This window comes from Polypterus senegalus, chromosome 1, assembly GCF_016835505.1.
Source record: "Polypterus senegalus isolate Bchr_013 chromosome 1, ASM1683550v1, whole genome shotgun sequence".
NCBI classification, from domain to species: Eukaryota; Metazoa; Chordata; class Cladistia; order Polypteriformes; family Polypteridae; genus Polypterus; species Polypterus senegalus.
The window spans coordinates 126,948,501-126,976,357 of NC_053154.1; the positions used below are offsets into that span (position 1 = coordinate 126,948,501).

Below are 27,857 nucleotides of genomic sequence, written 5' to 3' on the forward strand. Positions count from 1 at the left end.
TTTCCATAGGCTTGATTTACCTTGAGAATTAATACCTCAGTGAAATCCCATTTAAATTTCACAATGTTTTAATAAGCACAAAAAAAAATTTGCCATGCAAAACAAACTCTGTATATAAAGAGAATCCTTAACAATCAAAGCTCATGTCAAAATGTTATTAGCATTTGTAGTCCTAATTGCGGTTTCATCAAAGGCACAAGAGCCTTTCTGTAGGAAGTGGAAAAAAACAGAGCTACCTGCCTTTTCAAAAGATGGAGATATAATAATTGGCGGAATATTTTCTTTGCATGATAGTCCTATAGATGTCAAACTTTCATTCACTGAAGTACCAGAAGACTCAAAATGCAAAATGTAAGTTACATGGTGTATTCTGATCATTAGTTGAAATAAACGTCATTCAACATTTCAGCTTTCTTTTGACAAAACAAACTGTTCTTATCATATAAAGTATAATTAGGAGGTGTAAGGACAACATATTTAAATAGAAGGGGTTTCAATGAATGATTAAACTTGCAGCTAAACTATGACATATTTCATTTTGAGTTGCATTTTGAGCAAAACAATAAATGCTTCATAACATTTCAGCACTACTTCCAGCTAAAGAAGTTCAATTAAAATTTATATTGTATAGTTTCATGACTAATATTATGAGTCAACAACTGCAGTATGTTACTGTGTGTGCAATCTATTCATATTTTAATTAATTTAAAATTTCATATGTGTGCTATGTAAAAACACAATTTTTCATCTATACCATAATAATATGAACTTCTTTTTCAGTTTGAACTACAGTGCACTTCAGTGTGCACAAACCTTGATTTTTGCAGTTGAGGAAATTAACAACAGAACAGACATACTGCCAGGGATCAGCCTGGGCTATAAGATTCATGATACCTGCAGAGAAGTTCGAGTGGCTCTTAAAATGGCAATGGCTTTACTGAGTGGTACAGAAGAAGAACTGAGAGACAACAAGCCTTGCGCTAAGTCTTCTAGCGTTCTTGCTATTATTGGGCAGCAAAATTCAAGCCCAGTTATGGGAGTCGCAACATCTCTTGGACCATTTAACATGCCTGTGGTGAGAATGTTTAAATGACTGTTTAAATGTTAATAGCATTAAATCTCTACATAATCAATTACTACATAATGCAGTTTTTAAAATATTAGATTAGATTAAAATAATAAATTATTATATCAGTTTAATAAATGACTCAGTTAACCTAAAAATATGCAAAATATTCACAACTAAATAATTTGCTTATAAAATGAACCTAGTAATCTTTGTACTATGAAAGTGCCACTATCATTTTAACAATATTTTATTTTGCAAAAAATGTGAAGATGCTAAGCATGTTTGAAAACAAATTTCAAATAATTCTGAATAGCAAGAGCACATTTAGTAGTACAGCTATGGTACAAATTGACGTTTAAACCATGATAACCACTAGAAGGTGTACTTCATTTGCTAAAGAAAAATACTTTCCATTGTTTGTTTCTTTTATTTATCTTTTTGTGCAGATCAGTCATGGTGCCAGCTGTGTCTGCCTCAGCAATAAAAATCTCTATCCCACTTTCTTCAGGACCATACCAAGTGATTACTATCAAAGTAAAGCTCTGGTGTGGCTTGTAAAACATTTTGGTTGGACGTGGGTTGGTGCTCTGAGAAGTGATACAGATTATGGTAACTACGGCATGGCCGCATTTCAACAGATGGCCCAGCAAGAGGGAATTTGCATTGAGTATTCAGAGGCTGTTTACAGAACTTATCCAAAAGAGAAATTTCTTAAAGTTGTAGATACCATAAAGAGATCCACCTCAAAGGTGATTGTGACTTTCATTACTTTCAGTGATTTTGAATATCTTCTTATTGACCTTCTCAGATATAATGTTACAGGATATCAGTGGATTGGTACAGAGTCATGGATATCAAACAGAAATCCATTATTTAATGAGCACTACAAACTTTTAAGTGGAGCAATTGGTACCTCACTTAAAAACTCATTTATACCTGGTTGGAAAGATTTTTTAGTAAATGCTCGCCCATCAGATATTCCTGGGGACTCTGGCATGAATGAATTCTGGGAATTTTTCTTTAACTGCTCCCTTTCTAATCAAGATAATGTATTCAGGCTTCCCAAATGCACAGGATCTGAGGATTTAAAAGACATAAATAACCCCTACACAGATTTGTCTAATAATGGTTTTTGTGGTAATGTTTATACAGCCACTTATGCTGTAGCATATGCACTGCATAACCTACTGGGATGCCAACATTTAGAAACAACACTTGCTAACAAAGCATGTTCTAAGAATATGATGATTGAACCAAAGCAGGTAAACAGCCATTTGTATCTTTGAATTGTGTATTTCACAAGGCAGGACAGATCTCCAGTCCATCGCAGGGCACATTCTTGCACATACTCAATGAAATTCACTTACTCATTAGTGGCCAATAATAGACTCACCATTAAAAGCTACTGTATATATTTAACATATTTATTCAAAATGAACTAAAATTAAGAATTGTCTCTTTTCTTATAGGTGCTATCTTATCTGAAAAATGTGACTTTCACAACAAATGAAGGCGCCAGCTTTTACTTTGATGAAAATGGCGATCCTACATTAAAAGGCAAAACATATGACTTAGTAAACTGGCAGTTAAATAAAGAAGGCATGATAGAATTTGTAACAGTCGGTGCACATTATGGGTTTTTGCCTGATGAACAGCAGTTTGTATTTGATTATGACCGCATTGTTTGGGCTGAGGAATCAAAACAGGTGAAAATCTTTTGGAATAACATTTAAAATATATCAATAATAACAAACCTATCAACATTTTGTTGTAGATTTCAGACTTAGAAAATGGTGTTAACTAAAGTTAAACTGTAAATAACAATTTTGTTAAAAGTATGGAGTATTCTTCATTGTACTTCATAACAGCTGGCTATGTAACTAGAAGCAAATATGTTGATTAATAAACTATGAAGTATATTCTCAGTTTTGCACCATCAACTGATCTGCTTAAATAATTCTTTCTGCTTTTTTAACTTTAATAATAAAAAATATAAACATGCTGAACAGATTTCCAACAAGATTTTTCATTGTATTTAAGGTCCCCAAGTCAGTGTGCAGTGAAAGCTGTCAACCAGGCACTCGAAAAGCAGTTCGTAAAGGACAGCCTGCTTGTTGCTTTGACTGCATATCATGTGCAGAAGGAGAAATTAGCAACACAACAGGTGAGTTTAAATAAAGAAATTAATTAATTAATTAATTAATTGCAAAACAACCAATCCAATATATACTTATACCATATATAGCTTATTCGTATATACTTATTCTCTCATACTAAGCTACAGCATTGCACTGCAATACAAAGTGTGTAGAACATTTAGACATTAAGAAAGAATTATGGATTTAAATAAAAGCTATTAACAATTGTTTAAATTGTCATAATTTAAGGTTCATTGAGAACATTAAATTTTCAGCACTTCTAAGTATTAACAACTTAATAAATTATATATCAAGGCTTAACATTCCATGTGAATAATTAAGCTTAGTACCATACATTGTAACAGCTTGATCAAATGTCCTAGAAATATGCTAGCCAGAAATCAGTTTGTACATTCTTCTTGCATTGATGTAGGTCTTTTTTAGGTATTTTAATTTCCTCTTATATCTCAAAGGCATGTGTTAAACTGTTTGTTGACTCTGACTGTTACATTTGTGGATGGCTTTTTATGGACAGCCATGCTATTCAGTGTTCCTTCCAAATTTGAGCTTGGAATGTGACTATATAATCAGATAAGTGGGTTTGGTTAAATACAAGGATTTAACTCAAATTTTTAAATGTAAATTTTATTAAATTATTAAATTTAAGAGTTACTGGCTTCAGGCCTAGGGCAGGTTGGATCAGGTACAAACCATTTTGCTTTAGAGAGTAGCTGCAACAGCAAGGTGCCAAAAGCATACAAGAAGCAGGCAGCAGTTAGAAATCTATGGCCACATTTGATTTAATTTTGATTTGTCCAGAGGTATATAACTGCTTCCATCTCTACCTAGATCAACATGTCAGCTAGTGAAATAATGGTACATACCAATTTCTTTGCTTAATATTAGTGTATACACATTTTCTTTGATTAGCACTAGAATTCCTAAAGCCAACGAAAAAAGTCGCACCTTAAATTCCTTCGCACCCCTTCATCAGCATCTTTTGTTTTGCAAATGTATCAATCAGCACAAGCAGTAAGCAGCCTTCTGTCCCAACCCCCACAGATGCAACTGAAGTTCTCCTAGCTCAAGTCTGTTTATCCAGGTGTGAGGTGCCTGGAATTGTATTGGGTAATATATAGTTATTTGGAATACATACATTTCATGTGTGTTCTGTGTCTACAATGATCTGGATAAATGTAGGACTACAGTAAATTTTTTTCATGTTATAAGTATGATAAAATTCTGACATAAAGTGTATAATGTGTGAAGACTGAAGTCCAAATATCAGATAAACACTTTCACAATAGATATAGTAAAACAAGTTTGGCCTTATTCAAGAATATAATCGAAGAAAAAGAATTTATTCAGTTTACATGTTGCTGTCAATATGTAAAAACCAAAACCTGAATATCAATTGCATGGCTGGTGCTGAGGAAAGAATGGCTGCTTCTAAATCAGGTTGTGGGTTTGAACCTGGGTCTTCCCTGCATTTACCGATATGAGTAGTGAGCTGCTGTTGTTATTACTATCCTTATATATAATTTGATTGTATCCGTATGTATGGTGTTCGCGTCAAGACCCCGTATGTATGACGATGTACGGTGTTCGCGTCAATTCCCCATTTGTATGGACCATGCAATGGGACTCTGCCTCTATAGTTAGAACATAATGTTGCAAACGCGGATGCAATATTGCATGATTGTCTAAGAATGTTCGAATGCTGCAATTCCGCCGCTGGACGGCCAAGTATAGTAAGTTGGTGTTGGTTCGAGCAGATAACAGTAAGTTCGGTGTTTTAAAATGTGTTATTGAATCGAGTTGACGTATATGAGCCAGAAGAGAATTCCGGAGTTCAGGAGCACTATGATAGACGCTCGAGCTCCCATAGAACAGAGTCTAACGTGTGGTACAGAAAGTAGAGCTGCAGATGAGGATCTGAGTGAGCGAGAGGGGTGTCAGTCTGTAAGAAATCAGTGAGGTTGTGGAGAGCTTCAAATGTTAAGAGCGGTATTTTGTATTGTATTCTGTAGTTAACAGGGAGCCAGGGAAGCTGAGAGAGAATCGGTGTAATATGTTTAGTGGATTTAGAACAGCAGGTTATTATCCTGGCAGCAGAATTCTGAAGAAGTTGTAAGCAATGGATAAGTTTTTGTGAGATGCTAGATAGAATAACATTACAGTGATCTATACCTGAGGTGACTCGGGCATCAATCAATACTTCAGTACTGTGTTGCGTAAAAACAGGACGAAGTCTAGAAATATTTCAGAGATGGAAGAAGGCAGTCCGTCAAATGTTACTTATATGGGAGGAATTATTTATTAATAATAATAAGAAGAATTATTATTATTTAATAATTACCTTTATTAGTGTATAAATGGATATAAATAATTACATTTAAACGATTCACCAAAATCTGTTGTATGTAAACGATACTATTTTAAACATTATTGTTTATTCATCAGAAAACCCAGTTTCCATGTCTATGTGTATTAGTTTAAATGGCACTTTTACAACTCGCAATACGCCGTATACACTCACGTATCGTGTCGACTGGGCAACACAGTGACTGCGGCGTCTATCTATATATATCTATGATTTGTTCGCTTTCTGATGTAGTATAAATAAAGTAAATTCATCTCACTGTGGTGCGTATTCCATACGTAATAACATGTAACACATTATAGTTCTCCTGCTTTACGCAAATATATCTATACCACCGAAAAAAAGACGTACAATTCCACGGTCCAATTCAGATGTCAGAGAAAAGTCTATTTGAAGGGCGTTTCAAACGCCACAGCAGACACAATCCAAAGTGGAGGAACTTACAATAAAATGTGAATCAGAAAACTGTTTGTTCTATTTCTATGTTCTGTTTCTTTCATTTGGGAAATTCACCAGTTATAGATTCCTGGGCAACGCCGGGTACTCCTGCTAGTTATATAATAAAAACATACATTTTCTTTCAGTCTGTAACAGTTGGTGTAAAGTTTTACTATTTCTAAAATATATCGCTGAAGGGATATAAGGAGACACACAAACACTGATGAATCATGTCATCTTGGTATCTTGCACTGGTACTGTTGTTGGTACTTGAATTTTTTTTTTTATTCACTTTTATTCTTGAATAAAAGCACACTTGTTTCGTCATACCTTTGTGAATGTGTTTATTTTATATTCCAGCAACCATTTGAGTGATATCAAATCTGTCTCTACCTCTCTCATGCATGCACACACACATCCATGAATGAAAATGGAATAATTTGAAAACGCTATGTCATTTGAACAGGATTTGTCATTTCAAAATTGTTTTTTTTTTTTTCAATCTTGCCAAATCTGAGTTATGGAGCATGGTACTGAGAATGCAGACAGACTTCTTCTTTTTGAGCGCATACACTGTCAGCATGACACTGCCAAATATAACACTAGCGTGGAGAATTCCACATGTACTAAAGTGACTTTAGCTGCAGATGGAAGTTCCCGCCCCACTTTATGGTGCCAAGCAGAGATGTTTTGCAGTGCAGCAGTTTATTAGCCAGCGAAAGCAACGGGAAGAAGTTGTCTGATGTTTTGGTTCTGCCTTTGTCCAGAAACAGCTTTAACACTACAGTCTCGGAAAATCCATGGCATCTTTTACCATCTTAAGGGGTAGATGCAAATGCACATGCAAATCTGTTGTTTTTCATACGTTCTGCATGGGTGTCTTTGTTGTCAAAGCACAAATGCTGCATGACAGTCTGAAAGCGGTCACCGTATCTTTGATTGCCAGTACAACAAATAGTTCTGTCCAGGCATCAACCACAGCACCAACTGTGGTCATCGCTGCCCTTGTGAAAAGAATGGAGATGAACGCCATCAACTCAGAGAGGGAGAAGCAATTTACCATGTGAACGTGACTGACAGAATAAAACTGAATAAAAAAAAGTAACTTTTATAAGTAGCCAAAATTTACAATGTTTGTTACAGACTCAAATCAAAAGTATGTTTTTATTATATAATAGTAATAATAATAACAGCACACTACTCTAAATGGAAAATGCGGGGAAAACCCGTGATCGAACCTCTAGCCATTTTTACTTCTAACCCTCTCAATTGATAAATGGACTTTGGTTTTCACATATTGACAACAACATGTAAATTGAGTCATTTCTTTATCTTTTTTAATAACAGCAGTTCACTACTCATATCGGTAAATGCAATTAAGACCCAGGTTCAAACCCACAACCTTTTGATTTAGAAGCAGCCATTCTTACCTCAACACCAACCATGCAATTGATATTCAGGTTTTGGTTTTTACATATTGACAGCAACATGTAAATTGAATAAATTCTTTTTCTTAGATTATATTCTTGAGTAAAGGCACACTTGTTTTGTTATACCTTTTGCGAAAGTATTTGATATTTGAACTTCAATCTTCACACATTATACATTTCATGTTAACATTTTATAAATTATTACTATAACATGAAAAAAGTTTCTGTTTTAGTTATGTGTTCAACATTTCTTGCTTCACATTTCCTGTCATCCTACATTTATCCAGATTATTGTAAAAATGGAACACACATGAAATGTATGTATTCCAAATAACATTATATTATTTACCCTATACAACTCAAGGCACTGCACACCCATATAAACAGACTTGAGTTCTGAGAATTTTGTGTCTCACTTCAATTAAGTTGGTGGGAGATGGGATAGCAGACTGCCTTCTGCCACTGCTGATTGACACATTTGCAAAACAAAGACACTGATGAAGAGGTGTGAATTTAAGTGGCCCTGGCATTAAGACCTTTTTGGTAGGCTTCAGGGATTCTAGTGTTAAACAATAGGACTGTTACTGAATATGAAAAGGTACAGATACCACTGTCTGTGGATTAGAGACCAATGTCCCCAGAACATGTTATTTCTCAAATGAAGAAAATACATTTATTTTTTAAAGGAAGCAGGCAGTTCCTTTATCACAGTGCTACATGTCAATGAGATACTGATCAAAGCAGCTTGACCTTCAAATCAGCTGACTCATTTCCAAGACTGGCAAATATCTATATCCTGTAGATAGCTACCACCAATGACATGTAACAGCATTATTCAGGAAATTTGCGTCTTTACTCATCATCTCAGTCTCAAACAAAGAGTGCTCATTGCCCCCTCCATCTGTTGTCTTTTACGCTGTTTGCATGTTTTTTTCCTTTTCTTTTTGCATTTTTTTCCTTTTCTTTTTAAAGATTGATTCCAAGACCATTACACAATGTTGAAAAGATTGCAGGTGTAATTTTAAGTCTTCTCCTCGCAGAGTGAAATGACTTACAAATTGGTATAATCTGCCATTTGTTCTCTTCTTCATTTTTTCCTTTTTGTCTATTTCAAACTAATTAAATTCATTAAACTTAAAAGTATTCTTGTAATCCTCTGCATTTTTTTAAACATTGACCTAAATTCAGTATTCACCTTTTGTTTCAGATTCTACTGATTGTTTGAAATGCCCATTGGGGTACATGGCAAATAAACAAAAAGTCATGTGTATTTTAAAGGATATTGAATTCTTGTCATTTGAAGAAAACATGGGGATATTGCTTGTTACTTTAGCGTTGCTGGGAGCTTCTCTTACAATTGCTATAGCATTTGTCTTTTACCTTAGGAGAGACACACCTATTGTTAAAGCAAATAACTCGGAATTAAGTTTCCTTCTCCTGTTTTCATTAACGCTTTGCTTCCTATGTTCTCTTACTTTCATTGGTCAGCCCACTGACTGGTCTTGTATGCTGCGCCACACAGCATTTGGCATCACATTTGTGTTGTGCATATCATGTGTTCTTGGAAAAACTATTGTGGTATTAATGGCCTTTAGGGCCACACTGCCAGGTAATAACGTCATGAAGTGGTTTGGAGGAACGCAACAGCGATTAAGTGTTTGCATTCTGACGCTTATTCAGGTAGTAATATGTCTGTTTTGGATATTGATATCTCCTCCATTTCCCAACAAAAACTTCAAGCACTACTCAGAAATCATCATATTAGAATGTGACCTTGGATCTAAAACTGCATTTTACACAGTCCTAGGGTACATAGGCCTACTTGCTGCATTATGCTTTGTTCTCGCTTTTCTGGCTCGAAAACTACCAGACAATTTCAATGAAGCAAAATTGATCACATTCAGCATCCTGATATTCTGTGCTGTGTGGATCACTTTTATACCAGCATACATTAGCTCTCCTGGGAAATATACAGTGGCAGTAGAGATATTTGCAATTTTAGCTTCCAGTTTTGGTTTGGTTTTTTGCATTTTTATCCCTAAGTGCTTTGTTATATTATTTAAACCAGAAAAAAATACAAAGAAACATTTAATGGGTAAAGCAGCATCAAAATCACTTTAATATGCAACATTAAGTTAGAAGTTAAACTTATAAAAGAATTCTCTTTAAAATAATTGTACTGGTTGTAGGCAACAGGGAACATCAATAATATTTAGTGCATCACTGGGGTCTGTGAATTTAATAACATTTCACAGCACAGTATATAAATATCTTGCAATGAAATATTTAATTATTATTATTAGTGTTATATTGATTGCTTTTCCAGTTTATTATTCACTGCTTACCTTTTGCTCATTTCTTTGCTATGTAAATCTGCGAGAAAGCATATTGTTGGGCCGTGCTAAAAGAGAAATTAAAACAGTTCTTTGTTTTGGAAAAAAAATAAGAAAAGTAAAAGAGAACCTCCTAGTTAGACACTGATTGGTTTATTGTACTGAAACAATATTACCTGAAAAGTGCAAAAAGTGTTATTACATCCTGGAATTTGGAACACCACAACTTCAGGATCCCAGACACACTGGAACAACACAGCTGTTGACTTCTCAACCTTGGACTGTGGAATTGCAGCTCTCAATGTCCAGCACACTCCAAACTTCTGCATGTTCTGACAGAATCGAGAAAAGACAACAGCTTTGATCCAGCGAGTACCTCATATTACTGCTGTGTTCACCTCTGTCAACTCTTATTGTGGGTCTCCCAATCACAGCTTGACTGTGGATTTGTATGCTGAAAGATTCAAGTCAAGTATCAAATTATTATTTCTTCTAAGATTGATTTCTGGTTCTTGCATTGCTGTTATGGCTTTGAGGCGGCAATGGAAGCAGAATGGCCGTTCCAAATCTGGTCCATCTGAGTAGCTAATGTCCCTGCTGGAAACACTGGTAATATAATATTATTTTTAATGCAATTTTTTCTATGTACAGTACTTTTAATATATGGATACATCTGAATAACAACATCATTGTCTATAGCATTGGTTTAATTAAACAAATGCAAAGGCATCCTTATATTAAAGACGTCATATTTTATGTATCTTTGGAATTTTAAAGGTTCTTGAACACACTGCCAGAAATACTTAACATGCAAGTAATCATTTTCAACAGTTTGACTATGGATTTGTATGCTAAAAGATTCTTTAATACAAGTCAAGTATAAAATTATTACTTGTTCTGTGACTGATTTGCGTTTTTGTTGTAGTTCTTGTGTTGCTGTCCACAGTGCAATTCCAAACATTAAATCTGGTCTATCTGAGGAACAAATGGTCCCTATTGGGAACATTTGTAATATAATTTTATTGTTAATGTTAATTTTTCTATATACAGTACTTTTAATATATGGATAACTCTGAATAGCAACATTATCATCTACTGTATAACATTTTATGTATCTTTGGAATTTGAAAGGTTCTTGAGCACACTGCCAGAAATACTTAACATGCAAGTAATTATTTTCTACCAATGGATATAAGCTTTTTGAAATGTCAATCCTTTAATCCATTACAGTACATAACTTCATATCTACTCAAACATGTCCTTTTCACCAGTTAGCTTAACAGAATACACAGTATTTTATAAAATTGCAACAAGATTAAATTTGCTTTCCATACTAGAAAAAGTTTGAAACAGCCTGTAATGGGAGACTGTGCTGCATTGTGTTAATGAAGCTGGTTTGTTTAAGTTTGTGTCTTTAGTTTAGTACAGTGGAACCTCGGTTTGCAAGTAACTTGGTTTACGAGTGTTTCGCAAGCTAAAAATTTTAATCAAGCGAGGTCTTGCAATACGAGTAGTATGGATATGCTTTGTCTGCTGAGCGTCATGTGATCACAACTAAGCTGATGGTTCTTCTCGCTTGTGCGGGTGTGTGTGTCTCTCTCTGCACGTGTGTTTGTGTGTGTGTGTCTCTGCTACAGTGCTTGGAGACTGCGATTGCTTTGGGATGCTCTTCTGCGTGTCGTCCCGTTGGGTGGAATCCCACAAGAGTTTAGAAACTCACTCACACCAGCCATGATTCTTTTCAAAGGTAAAGTGCAGGTTAATTTGTTTCATGTATTTTTACTTTATATTTTGTATTAATCATTTTTATATGAATAGTTTTGAGTTGTCGAACGAATCATCTGAGTTTCCATTATTTCTTATGAGGAAATTCACTTTTATTTACGAGTGCTTTGAACTGCGAGCACGTTTCTGGAACGAATTATGCTCACAAACCGAGGTTCTACTGTATGTATATTTGGAATGTTAATGCTTCTTGAACTTGATGCCAGAAGTGCTCAAAATGCAAGTAATCATTTTCCTACCGATAGATATACTGTAAGCTTTTTGAAATGTCAATTCTTTAATCCATTTCAGTACATATTGCATCTGTACTCAAACATGTCCTTTTCACCAGTTAACTTAACAGAATGCACAGTATTTTATCAAATTGTAACAAGATTGAACTGGCTTTCAGTACCAGAAAAAGTCTGAAACAGCCAACAATGGAAGACTTTGCTGCATTGTGTAATGAAGCTGCTTTGTTCAGTTTATGTTGAGCCATTGGAGCAAAGTCAAGTTGCAGACAGACATATCTTCCAGTCCCAGATGCACCTCCTTCCTGTTCTCCCCTCAATTTGGTTACCAAGGAGGCCACGGAATAGTCACACTATTTTATACACCAACCTGAAGTAATACAGCGGCAGGTCCAAGAACTACCTGATTACTTGTGCACTAAAGTGCTTGAGAAGGATCAAACATTGTATGTTAGTAAAAAATTGAGGTCACATCTCAACTGATAACAATGAGAATGAGAGATGGATTATTTTTCATTTAACATCAAATTGAGAAAACAGCTACACAAACAGAGACACAGTTCCTACAGTATAAGATGAATTGTAAACAGATATGAAGGTGAATTGTTTAGAGTTGCAGATCACTGTCACCAACAGACTGAAGTACAGATTAAAAAGGGGATGCAAAACTGGGCAATTCTCTGTGACTCTTGTTTTGATAGGAAATAGACGATAAATTAAAGGTTTAGTCAGAATCATAAATAAAATAATAAACAAAACTTCAAATATCAAATTTTTCCTCAAGTATGTATCATAGCATATATTATCATGTGAAGAAAAATATCCAGTACTCACTGAGAATAGCTATAGTCTAATTAAGTATAAAGTACATTAAGTAAAATAATGTTGCACAAAAGAAGACAAAAGGTGATGCACAGTGGCCAGTAATTTTAGAATAGCAGTTGACTTAGACAAGGCTTTCCCTGACTATTGCCGTGTTCTGTTTGAACTGGGCAGTCAGAAGTTCTGAGTTCCTAGACAGAATTTTCAACTGGAATGATCCCACAAGTCAGATTTCCAACTCAGAAACTCTGGACTGGTCTGTAAAGTCCAAGTTTGTCTGACTTCAGACAATGACGTCAATAAAATATGGCAGACTACACCACAAACTTTAGTGAAAGCTGTAGTAATATTAGCAGTATTATTAGTATTGTGTCTCATTAAATCAGTCATTCACACAGTACTGTATAACTTCTATCTGTGGACATGTTTCCTCATTGTTTGGATGTGCAAAATACTGCGTAATCTCATTGTTATGAACTGATATTTATTTCAAGAAAAAGGCACCACAAAGTTTTTTTTCCGTGGAGGTGTAAATATTGCTTTTCCAAATGTTTTAGTGGAATGTGGTCAACTTGGGTGTGACATCATTCTCAGCTCCGACATCTGATTTCTGAGGTAAATGGGACATAGCATTAGCCCCAGTCCCCGACTGTTACATACTATTCCCTCCCCTTATTCTCAACAATCCATACTCCAAAAAGTGTTGCAGAGCTCCTGATATTTAAATAAGCTATATAAAATTAAACATAAATAAAAAAGAACAAAAATCACCAGCCCTAACCACTAATGAATCACTCTCACTTGAACAAAGAGAAATACATAAAACACAGAAGCTTGAACGAAATTGAGAGGCAGGATGGTAAAAGTAACATAGCGTAAAAGGAATACCTTGGGAAAACACAGGCGAGTCAGCCCTGAAAAGTTTCCCAATTTTACCTCTGCAGGAATAACACCTAAAGAACCAAGAAAATCATACAGTTAAAAGTGCCATTTGAAATGAAATCAGCCACTGCAGCCAAAGCTTCTGTGAGAAATTATCCCCCTGCCTTTGGTACATTTTATCTGTGTGAGGTAAGTTTTTTTTTTTGTGCGTGCCTTATTTAAGACAAAATAATGGTCAAAGCTCAACATTAAAAATGAACTTAGAGTAATAATCTTAAAACAGCAAGTCCAGTTTTCAGAAAATCTGCAGCACATATTAGGCTTAGTTCAGATACTGAAACATTTACAGGACTAGAGGTGTAACTCTACAAAGAAATGCTCAGATTGTTTGTAAACCTGTAGTTCCTGCACTGCAGGTTATCTTTGTAAAAAAAAGAACATAATAAAAATTGTTGTCAAAAGCAATGAATGCTGTTACCCAGTAAAACTGCTCTCATTATTGATGAAAAAGTATTTCCAAATAAAAAATGGGAGTTACTTCTAAAAGGCATGTTCTTATACTACTTTTATAATACTTTTACTGTGAAAGAGACGTGCTACTCTCATTTGTATCCTTTTTCAGTGAAATGCTGCATACTGAAGTTTCAGCTAGATAGTAATTTGCAATAATTTATTCCATCTACAAGGTTATAGAAAAGATTGTGTGCATGTGTGAGTGAGAGAAAAACAGAGTTAATCTGCTTAACTCACCTGCCCTGAGTATAGGGTGCCAATGGTATCAGGAAGGATCTTGGGTTATATCAACTCTGAGGTGTGGACAATGAGTGCAAATGGTGCTACCTCTGACCCCATTTAAGCAGTGTGATACAGAGTTGGTGGTGTGTATAATATCGATTGATGACACACAGACATTGATAATGATTCTTAATTATAGTTTTTAATACCTGTAAAATTGTGTCAGTTTTTCGTTAGGTTCTTTCAGTAAAAGACCAAAATACTTTTTTTTAAGAACTTTGTTTTTCCTTCTAAAATCCCACCCACTAACATTCTACAGGAAATTACTAACAGGAATATCAATCAACATCAATATAAATTTAACTTGTTACTTAACGTACGCACTCCTTTCCCCCAGTTTTAAATATCTTTGTAACGTTTTGGCCTAACAAGAGCTCTACGGGGCCTTAGTGACACCATAGGCTGTGGGGTCTTAACATCCACAGGTTTACCAGTTTCAGTGGTGGGTATGACCACTGTATCATTATCTGTAGTAGATTCAGAAGAAGCTGGTATATTTGGGCTACCAGGAAGCTGCTCAAAAGTGGTAGCTGGCTGCTGCATTGACTCTGCTTTGGGCATTGGCCCTTCATCCATCATCTGCTCTCTAAGCTGACCAATATGGCGACGGCAAATATGTCCATCTTCTGTTTGCACACGGTAAGACACAGGGCCAGTTGCCTCTTACACTACTGCTGGCATCCATCATGGTTCTCCTATAAAATTGCGTGCATATACTGTCTGTAAGGGTTGAAACTGACTAAACACACCCCCATGCTTTTGTGCTAGTTCTCCTTGCTTCATATGCATGTCAGCTTGAAAGTCTGGGTGAAGGCGATCAAGTGCAGTGGTCAGTCGCCTTTTCATTAGCAACTCTGCAGGACTCTTCCCAGTGGAAGAGTTGGGCATGGTGTGCTGAGATAACAAAAATCTTGCAAGGCGTGTTTGCCAATTACCAGCTATGATTCTCCGTAGAGCATCCTTTGTTGTCTGTACCATTCACTCTGCTTGCCCATTTGAGGACGGATGATAGGAGGCCGTTGTCATATGCCGGATCCCATTTCTTTCTGTGAACTCTTTGAATTCTGCAGATGTAAATGCTGCACTGTTGTCTGAGAAAATAATATCTGGCAATCCATGTGTATCAAAGATAAGGCACAAAGTGTCGATGGCAGCATTTGCAGACATGGAGCGTAGAAGAGACACCTCCAGCCACTTGGAATGGGAATCTACCAAAACAAAGAAGACCCTTCCTTGAAATGATCCAGCAAAATCAATGTGGATCCGAGACCAAGCCTTAGCTGGCCATTTCCAGGGGTGAAGTGGTGCCCTTGATGGTGCATGCCATGACTGTTGACATGTTGTACAACAGTTTACAGCTTTCTCTATTTGTCAGTCCATTCCTGGCCACCATACATAACTTCTAGCCAGAGCCTTCATGTGGACTATGCCAGGGTGGGAGTCATGAAGTTGTTTAAGTACACAATGCGGCTACCCCATAAAACACAACCCTTGTGAGTTGAGAGTTCATTACGTCTATTGGCAAAGGGTATGAAATTGTCACCTGGGACTTCATGGGGCCAGCCATGCAAAAGCCAGTGCAGCACACGAGACAGAACTGAATCCTTCTGAGTAAGTGCAGCAATTTGGTTAGCATGAATAGGTGCATTAGGCACAGATTTCAAGAGCAGGACCTCAAGAGGAGGTGGTGTATCAGCCACAGGATTTGCTATAGGCAAGCTGCTCAAGACTCTTTTCCTGGTCTGTAGCACAACTGATAGTTGTATGCACCCAACAAGAGACTCCAGCGAAGCATACGATGCGGCTAGATCTGTGGCATGGGTTTAGAATGATGTAGGAGACCAAGGAGCTGCTTGTGGTCTGTGTAAATCGTAAACTGACGCCCCTGCAAGAATTGATGAAAATTTTTTACACCAAAAATACCAGAAAGAGCCTCCTTATCTATTTGAGCATAACTGCGTTCAGTGGCCGACAGTGTCCGTGAAACAAAACTAATTGGGGACACTATACCAACAGGCTCTACATGGCTCAGTACAGCTTCAAGGCCATAAGGAGAGGCATCACATACCAATACAAGAGGCTTCTTAACATCATAGTGCACAAGCAGTTTAATTGCTTTGAGTAGTGCCTTTGCCTGCTTATAAGCTGTGTCATGGGCAGCAGCCCAGTGCCATGCTGATGACTTGTCAAGAAGTCTGTGTAGTGGTTCCAGAATGGTGGCCTTGTTTGGAAGAAAACAACTATAAAAATTCAAAAGTCCTAGAAATGCCTGAAGCTGTGTTTTGTTGCGGGGAGCTGGTGCATTCATGATAGCTTCCACCTTCTCACTGGTGGGATGGATGCCCTCTTTATGTACTCTAAATCCAAAAGAAATCCACTTCAGCAGCAGCAAAAACACATTTGTCCTTTTGAAGTCTAAGTCCAACTTCAGAGATTCGACATAACACTTTCTCCAAAAATGTGCATCATGCTCCTCTGGAGTTTTCCCAGTGATTAAAATGTTATCCAGTGTAATGGATGGCTGGCCATTTATCCCGGCCAATACCCCCAAGCCGCCAGGTGGAGCCCTCCTTGCAGCGTGGAGGTCCCCAGAAGACCAGCAGGGCATCATGGACATTGGAGTTTTTATGCAAAGCCCTGCTGGATGCCGTGGGGGCCACAGGAGGGAGCTGCAGGGAGGACCGAGGGCTTCTTCGTGCCCTGTGACCCGGAGGTTCGTCACAGGAAGAGCGACGGACTTCCGGGTTGAAGAAAAGAGCTTTTACCTGACCCGGGAGTGATTGAGGATCACATGGACTGGGGATTGAGAACACTTCCGGGTCAGGGAGTATAAAAGGACTTTGGGAACTCGCAGACGATGAAGGGTGGCAACGCGTCTGGGAGCTGGAGGATTGGTTATTTGTATTATTGTGGTTTATTAGTGATTTATATGAGTATTGTGGAGGAGAGTGTGCTTTGTACACTGTGGAAGAAAAATAAAGTCGATTTGAGGACTTTTACCTGGTGTCTGGAGTCGTGGACAGGGGTTCAAGGGAGCGAGGACACCCCCTATCGTTCACAGTGGCGTAGTCGGCAGGATACTCTAGTGTCGTTTGCAGAGGACCTGAATCAAAAATTTCTGTGGGAAACGAACCCCGAGAAGACTACGGAATCAGGAATCACCACAGCATCGCCAAAACCCGAAAAAACCGAGTCCAAAATGGGAAAGAAGAAGGGCAAGCAAATCGACAACGCCAGCGGGAGTGCCGTAGGTGCAATGGCCGACGCTCGGGAGGAGTTAAGGAGAGGCCTTACAAGTCCGGAGAAACCTCCAGGAAGCAGCGATCCCTCTAAGGTACGTGCCGGGAACGACATTAAAAATCCTTTTATTGTTTCTCACCTTGTCCCATGCATGTACCTTGGAGATGACCACCTGGAGGCTCCAAGGGGAAAAGGAGACTGCCCCGAAGACGACGGCCTTCTCTTGTCGAAGCCAGAGCACCTAGAAATCGACTTCCGCATGATGGCAGTCGACGAGGGACACGGTAGCAAACCTGGTGCATACTGGGAAGGAGGAGCTCCGCGTCCTGCTGTTTGCACCTTCGAGCCCGAAGGAATGGACTTGGTCTTTCCGAAGGGGAAGGGGGAGGCGAGCGAGGCATCGCTCAACCCACAAGAAGGTAAGGAGGGTCGGGAAGTAGCTGATCGGGATGTCGCTAAAGTATTAAAGACAGACCACAGTTTGCCGAAGAAGGCAACTCGACCCTCTGAGAACTCCAAGTCCCAGAAGCCTCCGCGAGACCCGTGCTCATTGGCTCCCGGTCGGCAGGTAACACGAACGAGGAAGTGAGTGTTCTGCCAGTCGAAATGAATCTATACTAATAAAAGGCAAAGCCCTCACTCACTCACTCACTCACTCACTCACTCACTCACTCACTCACTCACTCATTCACTCACTCACTCACTCACTCACTCACTCACTCACTCATCACTAATTCTCCAACTTCCCGTGTGGGTGAAAGGCTGAAATTTGGCAGGTTCATTCCTTACAGCTTCCTTACAAAAGTTGGGCAGGTTTCATTTCGAAATTCTACGCGTAATGGTCATAACTGGAAGCTGTTTTTCTCCATTTACTGTAATGGAGATGAGCTTGAACGCCGTGGGGGCGGAGTTTCGTGTGACATCATCACGCCTCCCACGTAATCACGCAGTACATAGAAAATCAGGAAGACCTCCAAAAGCGCTGAAGAAAACATGCATTATATAATTGAGAAGGCAGCGAAACAATAAGAAGCGAGCGAGTGACATATACAACCATATTGATGAGTTCTGTTACTTCGGAAACAAAGCACGATGTAAACCTACACTTTAAATTAAGTTCATAGACAGGCTGCCGCTGGCGTTTGTAATTTAGTGCCTGCCCATATAAGGCCGTCCGTCAGCGGCAATCCAATTGCAAACTCCCACTAAATATTCACGGGTTAAGGACTGTGCTTATGCAGAGGAAGATGAGATGGTCAGCGTGGTGTTTGGCACAGACAAAAAGCAACAGTTCCAAAGAGCGCTGAACAAAAAACGAATTACACAATTGAAAAGGCAGCAAAAAATATGAAGCGTCTGATACATACAAGCATATTCATAAATGCTGCTACTGTGGAAACAAAGCACACGGTGGAAAAAGTCAATGTCCCGCTAAAGGAAGACAGTGTAAAAAACCCGTGCATGCAGTGTGTCAGGTCTCGGATAAAGAAGAAGACGAGCTGTTTATTGATGCAGTAAGAAACGAATCGATGAATGAAACCTGTCATCTTTACAACGATTGACAAACACGGAATGTAACTTGAACACAACACATCCTACAAATACAAACCTGATTGAAAGAAATAATGATAATCAAATCATTGATGACAGCAACACTCAGTAACACTCACAAAACAAATACTGTATATTGACAGTCATGTTACGTTATTTTTAAAATGTTCCCTTTTCTTTTTCTAGCTTTTTTAACACACTACTTCTCCGCTGCGATACGTGGGTATATATATATGTATATATATATCCCGATCTACATACTCGAATAATGGATACTTTATTCGCCATCAATGATTGTTTTGGTAAAGCCATACTCAGTGTATTCATTAGATGAACGGTAAAAAAGTAAGAGCGAGGGGAGAATGACTTATTGAGGCATGCAGGCTGTAGTGCGCATCAACTCTATCTGAATTGCGCGATCATATTTGAAAAATATATCTTTTCAAGTTCTATTTAGTCCATATGTGTCAAACTCAAGGGCGCGGCCACATCCGCCCGGCGTGTAATTATATCCAGCCAGCGAGATCATTTTATATACTGTATTATTGTTATTAATGGCCGGGTATATGAAGCGCTGGTAACACAATAAACTACAGATCCCATAATGCAGCGCTTCAGCTGCCTTGCCAACACTTACGCGTTAATCAAGTCTAGCTTATGATGCTGCAAGTTATTGCGAAGCTAGCTCACACGATGCTGAAGAGAAAAGTTGATTCTGAAAATAGAGCCTTTAAAACCGATGGGAGGCTGAGTATATGTTTACTGAACCCGTGTGTCTCATTTGTGGAGCTAATGTGGCTGTAATTACAGAATTTAATCTAAGACGGCACTATGAGACAAAACATCAGGGAGTTCTGTGTTGTGGAGATTCTCAGGATGGATTGCAGGTGCTCATCAGTGAGGCTGAAAGACCTGAATGCAATGCAGAAGATACAGAAAGCAGAAGAATTAAATAAGAATCTGACACCAGCGGACGTTTTACCGTGCACAATCACAAAGTGATTTCAAGTGAAGTTGCTTTTATGGGAGACACAAATGCACCAGTGCAACTTTCCCTGTTGCCAAGTAATGTTAAACCAAGTCGTCACTACGGTGTTCCCAAATCGCACTTTGCTGATAAACCGAAGCGCACTGAGTTTGCACGGCGCTTTGGTGACTTTGAAGAACAAAAAAAGTCCGTCTACATGCGGCTCGAACCTTGTGCATGTTTGGTAGCACATATCTGTGTGAGAAGCTCTTCTCAGTGATAAAAACTAACAAAACAGCACACAGGAGTCGCCTCACTGATGAGCACCTGCAATCCATCCTGAGAATCTCCACAACACAGAACCTCACACCAAACATAAACGAACCTGTTGCCAAAAATAGATGCCAGGCGTCCAGCTCTAAAATGACATATGAGCAAAGACAACTTAATGATTTGATTTGTTATTGCTGAAAGGAACACATTTTATTTATATTTCCAGGTTTTGTTATGCAGCATGTTCATATTTGAATTTGTATAATTTTGAAAGGATATATTTTTATGGAGAGCAAAATCTTTTGGGATATTTAAAATCTAAGTTTATTTTTTATATAAATTTACATAAGAGTAAAGAAATTTGAATGTTTGTTCTTTTAAGTTATTTAAGGTTTGAGTTGATTTATTCACGAATAATATTCCTGTCTGTTTTTACCATTCCTACCAAAGATATTTCTGTCGACTAAATAAAAATTCCTTCTATTTAAAATTTAAATAGAACTTGAACAAATACGATAGTTCATAATATCCACGCAGACTTGCATAAGAGCGGGAGTTATCCGTTTTAACAAGCAGCGTATTGCACTGATATGAAATAGCTGTGTGTGTATATATGTAGATATGTATGTATATGTATATATATGTTTATATATGTGTGTGTATGTATGTATGTGTGTATGTATATGTATGTGTATATATGTAGATATATATATGTATGTATATATGTGTATGTGTATATATGTGTATATGTATAGATATGTACAGTATATATATATGTTTATGTGTGTGTGTGTAAATATATATATATATTTATATATATATATATATTTATATATATATATATATATATGACAGCAACACTCATCACTCACAACAGTGACAAAACAATTACATTGACAATCATGTTACGTTATTTTCAAAATGTTTCCTTTTCTTTTTCATTGCTTTTTCAACACACTACTTCTCCGCTGCGAAGCGCGGGTATTTTGCTAGTCTATACTAATAAAAGGCAAAGCCCTCACTCACTCACTCACTCACTCATCACTAATTCTCCAACTTCCCGTGTAGGTAGAAGGCTGAAATTTGGCAGGCTTATTCCTTACAGATTACTTACAAAAGTTAAGCAGGTTTCATTTCGAAATTCTACACGCAACGGTCATAACGGTCGACAATGTCCGCCATTTTGAACTTTCTCATTTATGGTCCCATCTTCACGAAATTTGGTAGGTGACTTCCCTGTGCTAACCGAAACCGATGTACGTACTTATTTCGATGGTATGACGCCACTGTCGGCCGCCATATTGAACTTTCCAACGTCACAAATTTTCTAACTTCCCATGTAGGTAGAAGGCTGAAATTTGGTACTTATTTCAGTGGTATGATGCCACTGTCGGCTGCCATATTTAATTTTTCAATGGTCTTTGTTACTTACAGTATGGGCCCATCTTCAAGAAATTTGGTATGCGGGTTCCCAATGCTAACTGAATCCTACTTACGTACATATTTACGTCCACAGCCTACAGCTCGGTCACCGTGTGAGGCGGCGTTGGGTCCCCCATCCCAACGCCTCCCACGTTGTTGGCTGCCTGCCTATATAAGGCCGTCCATCGCTCCAGTCTCTACATTCCCTTCCTTGCTTCGCCACGGGATTCACGTCTCCCTCCTGATAACTACAGCCTTTTTATTTAATCCACAGCTTCTCCGCTGTTTTATTGTTCATTTATTACGATTATAGTTATTGTGTAGGTATTTTAGACATACTTTACATTGTGCAGGTACCCATTTCCTTTATCATTCCAACCATACCCCCATTAACATGTCTATAGAGGTGATCACCATCGATCAAAGAACTGTCACTTACCGAGTGGTTTCCTTGCCCGGAGATGGCACCTACCTTTTCCATTCTCTTTGTTACATATTGCACGGCCATATCAAGCTCACTCTTGATATCCGGAGGAACATTGTGTCTTATGTATTAAATGACTGGGACAGGTTCAAGGTGTGGACTGATGACGGTACAGGAGATAATTATACTACACAGGAGCACTATAAGAGTGAAATGCTTAAGCCCTTCACCTTTGCATCTGCATGTGAGTTGATGGCTGCCGCGGAATTGTTCAGTTGTCGCTTTCAAGTGTACCGAAATGGCCAAATATTTTACACCTTTCGACAACCGCCAATGCCACTTAAACATCTTAGATTGACAGGTGACAATTTCAGTAGTGGACACTTTGATGTTTATGAATGTTTAAACTCTCAAAAGCTGGATGTGAAGTTATCGATGAAACCGGTTGTATACTTACAACACTTGACAGATGCCGAATGTCTCTTCAACACAAGTCCTGCAAATACTGTCGTAACTGAAACAAACCATGAAACTCAAACCGATTATGACAGCAGCAATCAAAGCTGTGAGATTTGAAACAAGATTACTGTTCACATGGTCAACTGTACGTTGCATGCTCAAGAGTAAGCTCAGCGCACAGCTTGGTCATATTACAACCAGAGGGCTGAACTCACAATGTGGTATACAAAGAGATCCTTAACAAATAATTATTGGTATATTTTCCCTCAGTTTAAAAGGTTTAATTTTCTTCTTAATAAAATTTTAAGGCAGTACTTAGCGCTAAGCGGGTATTTTGCTATATATATATATATATATATATGACAGCAACACTCATAACAGTGACAAAACAATTACATTGACAATCATGTTACGTTATTTTTAAAATGTTTCCTTTTTTTTTCATTACTTCTTTAACACACTACTTCTCCGCTGCAAAGCGCGGGTATTTTGCTAGTAATTATATAAACTTACGGGAGCTCGAAAAACTAATCGAGCCCATAGCGAGTGTCTTGCAGGTCCTGACGACCATTGAAAAGATCGTCGGGGATTTGGGAGCGGCAGCCAGAGAGCCGTTGGAGAAGGTGAGGGCCTACGTGCGGCGATTTGGTGGGGAGCCTCCCGTAATGAATGATGCGGCGATACAGGTAAGTGAGACCCGTATCGTATATAATAGAGGGACGCGGTGTGATCCGGGCCCGCGTTTAATAAGTAGCGGGTGCCAATACACGGGTACCCTACAAGAGAGGTCGGATACGTTAACGAGTGGTCGGCGGAAGGGCTAATCGATCCGGGGCAGCTAGACAGTGCTGACTCGGAGCGAGGCAGCCCTGAAGACGCCGCCGCCGGTAATTTGTAAATCAAGAGGGGTGCAGACAGTAAAGGGGCTCTCTTCTTGTAATAGAGAGACCCAGACTGTATATAAGCCCCAGATTAAACAGGAGGGCTCTAAGATAAACCGGGGGTCTCCTGACATGAAAGGGAAAGAAGCAAAAAGAGAAAAAGCACCAGTAGAGGCGGCAGGGGTTTCTCTCCCAGCAAAAGGGGCGGACCTAACAGTTCCTTATTGTTTTCAGTCCCGTAGGGGAAGAAAAACAGGAGGACAGAGGCAGTGTTACGGGTGCCGAAGGTTGGGCCATATTTGGCGGAACTGTCCTTGGAGAGAGGGGGACAAGAGGTCAATTTGGAATAATATTCCCCCTAGGTTCTCCAGGGACCAAGATGTTCGTTTTAATCAAGGCTCAACCAGGACGTCCTCTTGGAGGAAGACTTCCCTCTCGGGGCAGGCCGCTCGAATAATAATTCGTCGCTGGGGGGGGAATACTGTAATGGATGGCCGGCCATTTATCCCGGCCAATACCCCCAAGCCGCCAGGTGGAGCCCTCCTTGCAGCGTGGAGGTCCCCAGAAGACCAGCAGGGCATCATGGACATTGGAGTTTTTATGCAAAGCCCTGCTGGATGCCGTGGGGGCCACAGGAGGGAGCTGCAGGGAGGACCGAGGGCTTCTTCGTGCCCTGTGACCCGGAGGTTCGTCACAGGAAGAGCGACGGACTTCCGGGTTGAAGAAAAGAGCTTTTACCTGACCCGGGAGTGATTGAGGATCACATGGACTGGGGATTGAGAACACTTCCGGGTTAGGGAGTATAAAAGGACTTTGGGAACTCGCAGACGATGAGCTGAGCTGGGTGGAAGGGTGGCAACGCGTCTGGGAGCTGGAGGATTGGTTATTCGTATTATTGTGGTTTATTAGTGATTTATATGAGTATTGTGGAGGAGAGTGTGCTTTGTACACTGTGGAAGAAAAATAAAGTCGATTTGAGGACTTTTACCTGGTGTCTGGAGTCGTGGACAGGGGTTCAAGGGAGCGAGGACGCCCCCTATCGTTCACACCAGGTATGGCTGTACACCTGGAATACCTGCCAGCAGAGTATCCATAAAACGCTGGAAAAGCTGTAGAGACCCAAAATTGCAGCCGTTGAGCCTTGTACAGCTCCCTGTGCATATTAATTGTTAACAGCTCAGCTGAAGGTATATCAAGAACTAGCTGCTGGTAGGCTTGTTTAAGGTCTAATTTAGTAAAAAATGGCACCCCCTGCCAGTGTGGAGAACATCTCTGCAACAGTTGGTAAGGGATGAACATCAGGTTTTACTGCTGTATTAACAGTACATCTGTAATCACCACAGATTCGTAAACTTTCCATCCCTTTTTGTGACAGGGACAATAGGTATTGCCCATTTTGAGTGTCGCACTGCTACGAAAATGCCTTTCTCAACCAGATCATCTAATGCTTCATCAATCCTCAGCTTAAGAGCAAAAGGTACAGAATGAGCCTTAAAGAATTTTGGTGAAACTGTAGGGTCAACTTCAATTGAAATGGGTGGTCCTCTACATGCGCCGATTTTCTGGAACATAACTTTCCAGGAGAGCTGTCACATGGAGTGTCAGTATCTTCTAAGCAAACAGCCTCTGTGCAAACAGCCCCTCTGCTCACATCTCCTCCGTCAGGCGCAGAGAACGTCAGAGAGAGAGAGAGCGAGATTAAAGCAAACAATCAAAAAATCAATAAGTGTGCTTTTGGAAGCACCGCGATAAAGCGGCATTTCTTAGAGGTGCGTCCGTATCCACTAGGCAAACAGCTTCTGTGCAAACAGCACCTCTGCTTACACCCCCTCCGTCAGGCACAGAGAATGTCAGAGAGTGTGAGATAGAGGCAGAGACAAGCAAACAATCCAGCACCGCTCGGGAAGCATATCTTATAGCATTGAGGAGTTTTAGTTAATATGTAATACATGCTCTGATTGGGTGGCTTCTAAGCCATCTGCCAATAGCATCCCTTGTATGAAATCAACTGGGCAAACAAACTGAGGAAGCATGTACCATAAATTAAAAGACCCATTGTCCGCAGAAATCCGCGAACCAGCGAAAAATCCGTGATATATATTTAGATATGCTTACATTTAAAATTCGCGATAGAGTGAAGCCGTGAAAGTCGAAGCGCAATATAGCGAGGGATTACTGTATTGATCATCTAAAAATCCAAAGTGGAAAAGCTCTGTTTTCAGGTATGAATTGGACCCAAGGGAAAGGAAGGGCTTGAGAGAGGATTAAAGCTACAAAGCAAACACAAGTAGAGACCAGTATATTGAATATTTGGAATAATGGTATGGTTTTCATTGGAAGATGTCAGCTGTCTGCTAGGTTGATACATAGCAAAAAAGATGTCTCTGTAGCAGAGGATTTGAAGATGATTTCATGTCAGGCAATAAGCCACTGATATGGTCAATAAGTTTTTTCTGAACAATTTCATCTGTTACACCACAGTACTTCTAGAACAAAAATCAATGATCAATTTATATCCATTATTTTATTTTCAATATTTCAAGAAATAAAGGAATTAACACTAGAGTTACCAGAGCCTTCAAAAACACTTGAAGATCCGGCCCACCTTAAATCCATTTGCACCTCTCCAAGAGTGTCTTTTGTCCTGTAAATGTGCTGATAAAGACAAGCAGAAAGCAGCCTGCTTTACATCCCCCCGCAGCCGCAGAACATGCACAATGTTCTCCCAGCTCATGCCTTGATTAATTATCTGGGAGTGAAGTGCTGGAGTTTTAGAGTGGAAATAATAGATCGTTATTTGGAACACATGCATTTCATGTGTGTTCCGTTTCTATAATAATCTGTGTAAACCCATTGTAAAACAGAAACTTTTTCATATTTTAGTAGTAAATGACAAAATATTGGCATAAACTACATAATGTGTGAAGCCTGAAGTCCAAAGACCAAATAAACACTTTCACAAAAGGTTCAAGGATAAAACAGTAGCGGTAAAATTTCCTGACTTGTAATCAAGAGTCCCCAGCTCGTTCCTGAGTGCCTCCTATATTTGCCGTTTTCAGTAGTGAGCTGCTCTTATTGTTATTATTATACAATACATACATTTGGTTTGTGTCTGTAACAGACGGTGTACATTTATAGTACTTGTGAAAGTTACCGTTTTATTTGCACTTTTATTCTTTCAGTCACAATCACGATACATACTACCAGCCCCCAACCCAGGGATCTGACACTGATAGTTTTTATTTGAAACTGGGAATAACTGTTGATGTGAGAGGTGTTTTGAGGCAATGGAACTGGGCATTCTCTGATCTGGAGGGATAAAAGCTAACACACAAATGCTGGTGAATCTGCCTTCTTCGTATCTCACCGTCACTTCATTTTTTTTTATTCAGTTTTATTGAGTGTTCAGCTTGCTCTGAATTAGTATGCACCTTATAGTCTATGATGTCAAAGTTGCACTTTGACACATATGACATAGGTATAGATGATATTTGGAATTATTCATTTTATGACCTGTATAATACATTTCGGAAAACATTGTGGCACAGATGCAACATTATTCATATTATTCATATTCATTCGCATAATATCTTGTAAGCGCTTGTAATCAGTGACCATGTGTTTATTTCGACCTTGCCAGTCTCCACATTGCTGTATTTTGTTTCTTTTGTACTCAAGGACAAGCAGAGGAAAGAATAGTACAGAGAGGTAAGTTCAGCGCTATATGCAATCATCAAATTCAAATGTTAACAGTTCACACACACGCAAGGACCGTCCTTCCTACATTTACAACATGTGTACCTGTTGCGACGGATTAGTACTCTCTTCATCCTTTACTGATCAATGATACATATTATGCATGATGCACAGTGATACATGTTTGTACAGCCTTAAGGATGGTGGATAGATAAGCTACAGCCTTTTAGGATGTACTTATTTATTTTTTAGTTATTCCATTATCTGACAGTGCTTGATATTTTTTTAGTATTTACAAATTTCAATTCAATTTAAAGTCAGTGTGTGAAAATAGCAACATTCCATTTTCTACTATTAACCTTATTATCATGTGAATGATCTAATTCATAATCTCTCTTGAAAATAACTGTTAACACATTTTTAAATAAAAAAGTATTTTAATAGCACTAATTTCTATGGTATAAACATCTAATATGCCAAAGTCACTTTTTCCATAGGCTTGATTTACCTTGGGAATTAATACCTCAGTGAAATCCCATTTTAATTTCACAATGCTTTAATAAGCAGAAAAAAAAATCTGCCATGCAAAACAAACTCTATATATAAAGAGAATCCTTAGCAATCAAAGCTCATTTCAAA

General features: G+C 38.7%; 1 pseudogene; it reads right to left on the reverse strand.

The window, feature by feature from the left end:
• Window positions 1-14,989: 14,989 nt before the first annotated feature.
• LOC120534911 lies at window positions 14,990-25,093 on the reverse strand (annotated as a pseudogene).
• Window positions 25,094-27,857: the final 2,764 nt, after the last annotated feature.